Source organism: Arachis duranensis, chromosome 5 (assembly GCF_000817695.3).
Source record: "Arachis duranensis cultivar V14167 chromosome 5, aradu.V14167.gnm2.J7QH, whole genome shotgun sequence".
NCBI classification, from domain to species: domain Eukaryota; kingdom Viridiplantae; phylum Streptophyta; class Magnoliopsida; order Fabales; family Fabaceae; genus Arachis; species Arachis duranensis.
The window spans coordinates 5,970,368-5,975,373 of NC_029776.3; positions in this window are offsets into that span (position 1 = coordinate 5,970,368).

The window sequence follows — 5,006 nt, forward strand, 5'->3', positions numbered from 1 at the left end:
TAAAAAATTAATTATAAATTAATAAAATCATAAAAATCAACATAATAATTCAACTTTTTAGAAACCGTAAAAGACACCAACTTATGTATTAGTATGTAAATATAAATATATTTGATTTGACTTTTTCAAAAAAAAATCATACAAATTAAATACAAGCATCTGGCCGCTTAGTTATAATATAAATTCAATATCTTTTATATATAAATACAATTAATTTCATTCTATCTTAGGCCAGAATGAAAAATGAAAAGTTTGCATTATTTATTTTTTTCATTATTATTATCATTGTTATTTTGTTTATAAAGCACCGAAAACGGATAATATATGGAAATAAGAACAACATTAAATTAGTTCTAAAACATTTTTTTCAATTCTAAATTTAATAAATAAAAAATTTAATTTTAATACACTAATAATTTTATGTGTATATTTAATTATGTATTACTAGATCTGTAAAAACAATTACTTCTTAACCTTGATCACTTTTTGTTCTCATTAGGCTTTGTTGGCTTGTTTTGTGTTGTTTGCTCGTGTTGTTTAGACTTAGCAGTGGATTGTGTAGGTGGTATTGTTTTGTTCTCTTTTGCTGGTTTTGTAATTTGGTTTCTTGTTTCCCTCATAACTCTTAAAGGGGTTTAGGCGACATTCTGTACTATCAGACAAACAACTTCTTAATATTCACTATATAAATAATTATTTAAAAAAATAAATATAATTAAATAATTATATAAAATATTTTAGACCGAATCAAAATTAAACACTACGAAAAAATCATTGAAAATTTTAACATTTTCCACTTTTAATTTTTTTTTAGTAAATACCATAAGAGCAACTCTAATGAAATTAATTTTGGATATTATTTTTTACTTTTATAGTAACTAAAATAATTTAAAATTAACAATGAATTATAGCTCAAATGACATAATTTTCTCATACTCATTTAGAGATTTTGGATTCAAATCTCTCTATTTTTAATAAAAAATATAAATTAACACTTTCACTACATATTATATTTGAAATAATACTAATATAAATAAAGAGATATTATATTATTTCAAAAACATTTTATGGATCCAAATCAATTTAACGTAACTTTCTTTTCTCTATTATTTACAAAATTCTAATTTTTCTCTCAATTTAAATACATAAAATTCTAATTTTTTTATTATAAATTTTTTTAGGTATAATATATTTTAAATATGATATATAAATTTAATTTTGTAATTTTATATTTTTTGTTTTAGTTAAATTTTTATATTTTAATTAAAATTATTTGAAATAATTAAAAATAATTTAAAATTTTAATTGAAATAAAATCAAATATTGGAGTGACAAATTTTACATTAAGTTTCAAATTAAATTTTATGATATATGGTCTCACAAATACTTATGTGACATCTTGTGGGACTCAAAATAAAATGAAATTAATATCAAATATTAGAAATGCTCTAAGAAAAGATCATTTTTGTTTTTTACATAAAAGTTAGTTCTAATTTAAATTATTTTAACTCAGTTTATATAAATTCTCAACCTAATTAAGGTTGAATCCAAACTCTATCCTACTCTACCTATTTTTTTCATGATATTTCTCAATTGATAAGTCAAAAATTAATCCGTGAATTGAACTAAATCTAAAAAAATTATTAAAAAAATAAAAAATATAATTATTCATGTGTCACTCCTCTTATTAAATGTTTGAGAGAAATTATTTTATGATACAAAAAAAAAGAAACTGTCTCTTCAGGGCAATATATCAAGTATCAACGTCCTAGAATTTTTTTTTTTATTTTTTTTAAGTGTTCATTGCTTGAATTGAGATTGTCATTATCGCTTTCACACTCTTATTCATGTTCCACTGTCACTAATAAAAATTGGATATGTATCTATTTAAGTTTTTATTTTATTATTAATTTAGTATTTTCATAAATTTTAATATTTAAATTAATGAGACATGAAAGAAAATTAAATAGGGAAGTGGAATGATCCCAATTGTTCATTTTATTCATCATGAATTCAGATTGATTACGGAATATATATAGCTAGGTAGCTAGCTAAGGTAGTTAGTTCTAACCATTAATTATTTTACCAACATCTTAAATCTTGAGATAAATAATTTTATTAAAAGAATAGTATGGTATTAAATTTTTTATGACAAAAAAAGTACACTTCAAATTTAAAAGTGTCTTACGTAAAAACTTGCATTATTAGTGATAACCAATTCTAAACCAAAAGTTTAAACATCATCAGCATAAGATAAAAAGATTTTGTGCATTATTGATGAATAGATAACTTATGAAATGGAAAAATTTTGAAAGCGACCTAAACAAATGATGTGATGAAAATAAATCGCTAAAGACAACGGATTTCCGAGTCCTATGCCCCCCTCCCCTTTGTAAGTTGAGTTTCCATTAGCGAGGAGTATTAATGCTAATAAATAATATAGACATTGTTCAAATTCATGGACATGGCAAATCGGGGGTACCCCATGTAATCCTACGGGAGCAAACAACAACCAAACACGGTCTCTCAATTTGTTAGATTAATTTAAAATAATAGAGAATTAAATAGATCAGTTTGTAGATTAATCAGACTGGCGATTCGTTTTTTTTTTGTGTTTTTCAAAAAGATTAACACTTTTTTATTAATTTTTTTATGAGGTTAAGTATGATTTTGGTCTTTATAATTTTAGGTCGAAAATTTTATTTGTCTTTAATCTCTTTTTGCATTCGAATTCATGCTTAAAGTTCAATTTGATTTTAAAATCATCATTCAGACAAAAAGACCATTCTATTCTCACTTTCTCACCAATATTTTTTTATCATTATCCTACTCCCATTTAATCAAACACTTCGTGGACATACAGTAATAATGATAGCGATAATACAATCATAAAAGAAGCAGAAAGTCTCTTATTACACCAACCAAACAATAACGTCACTCCTTTCTATTCTCATTTAATCACACACACACATCAAACACTCAGAAAACGCAACAGAAAATAAGAGAAAGAAAATAGAGAAACGAGAGAAGTACAACGAGACCGAAAAATAGAACAGCACGACCGAGAATGAGAAGCATCACGGCAAAGGCGAAGACAGCATGTGACATCCTCTCTCGTCGACATTGCCGTCACCTTCTACTTCTCCTCTCTCTCCCTCTTCGTTCCTCTATCTCTCATCGAATGGAGCAATGAGATGTGACGGTGTCGAACGATTTTGAGTGTTGCCATCTTTTTTTTTCTTTTTTTCCTCTTTTTTCATTTTCTGTACGTCTCTCTCTTTTCTTTTAGTGACCGCTTCTCTTTTTTTTGGTTCTTTTTTATTTTTTTGTTAAGGATAAGTTGATCCAAAATTTTAAAATTTATTATGTAAAAAAATAATTTTAAAACTAAATTAAACTTTAAGGATAAATTTAAATAAAAAAAAAGATTAAAAACAAATAAAATTAAGATCTAAACCATAAGAACTAAAATTGTCTTTAACTTTTTTTTATGACTATATTTAAAAATTAAACCCATAAATTAATAAAATATTTTTTGTTTAAAATCTTTGACATAATTGTAATTGTTTTTTATCAAAATATTTAAAAAAATAATGAATTAACCTATTTAACCTATTAGACTTATTATAAATAATTTAAATTAAAAAATTATAATTCGTAAATAAAACATAATAAATCGCATAACTTGCAAATTTAGGCGTGCGGTTTGACAACTCTGAGTGATGTAATTGATAGCATTTTATTACTAGTGGACAGAAAGCCATACATATGAAATAAAACCCTTTTAAGTTTTGTACTAAGGCAAAATATTGTATCCTACAATATATGAATATTAATATAGACATAAGAGACGATACGACATGAGATATATGAATACATAAATTTTAAATTTTTATAAGACACTAGAGATACGATAAATATATAAAATAAAAAATATTTTATATATATCGATGAGTATCGTATTTAAAATGTGTTCGACATATAGACATGCTAATTTAATAAAATATTCGTCTTCGGATAAAAAATTGTATCACATATAATTATAAAAATCAAACCAGATCCATCAATTATTTTTGAGATAAGATATATGGATACATAAATTTTAAATGAGAAAGTATAGGGAGCCAATGGTCTAAGCGTATAATGTGTACAATGAAAGTTTAGGCAGTATTAGAGATATGACTATTAGTGTTACATTGCTAATTCAATAAAATATTCGTCTTCAGATAAAAGATTGTATCACATATAATTATAAAAATCAAACCAGATCCATCAATTATTTTTGAGATAAGATATATGGATACATAAATTTTAAATGAGAAAGTATAGGGAGCCAATGGTCTAAGCGTATAATGTGTACAATGAAAGTTTAGGCAGTATTAGAGATATGACTATTAGTGTTACATTCTCCTGTCAGGTTATGCTTTTGGGATGAGTGGGTTCATGACATGGTATTAAAGCTCTAGATTCGAAGGTCAAGAGTTCAATTCTTGGTGATGTTCGTTTTATTCAAAGACAAAAAATTTAGCTAATTGTACACATTATACGTTTAAATCATTGGCTCCTAGCACTACCCATTTTAAATTTAAGTATTGTATTTAAAATGTGTTCAATATATAAACACGCTAACTCAATAAAAAAATTTTATAAAACAAAAAATATGATAAATATATAAAATAAAAAATATTTTATATATGTCAATAAGTATCGTATTTAAAATGTGTTCGATATATAGACATACCAACTCAATAAAACATGTGTCTTCGAATAAAAAATTGTATCACGTATAATTATAAAAATCAAATCACGTATAATTATAAAAATCAAATTGGATCGACAGACTATTTTGCAAAAATGCTACAACAAAGCGTTAAACCTTGGACCTCGGCAACGCATGGACATAACTCTCCCACTAGGCTAATTATCTTCTTATTACATAACATGTTTATAATTTTATATATTCAATCCCTAGTGCAACTTAAAGAATTTTTTTCGTTATATATATT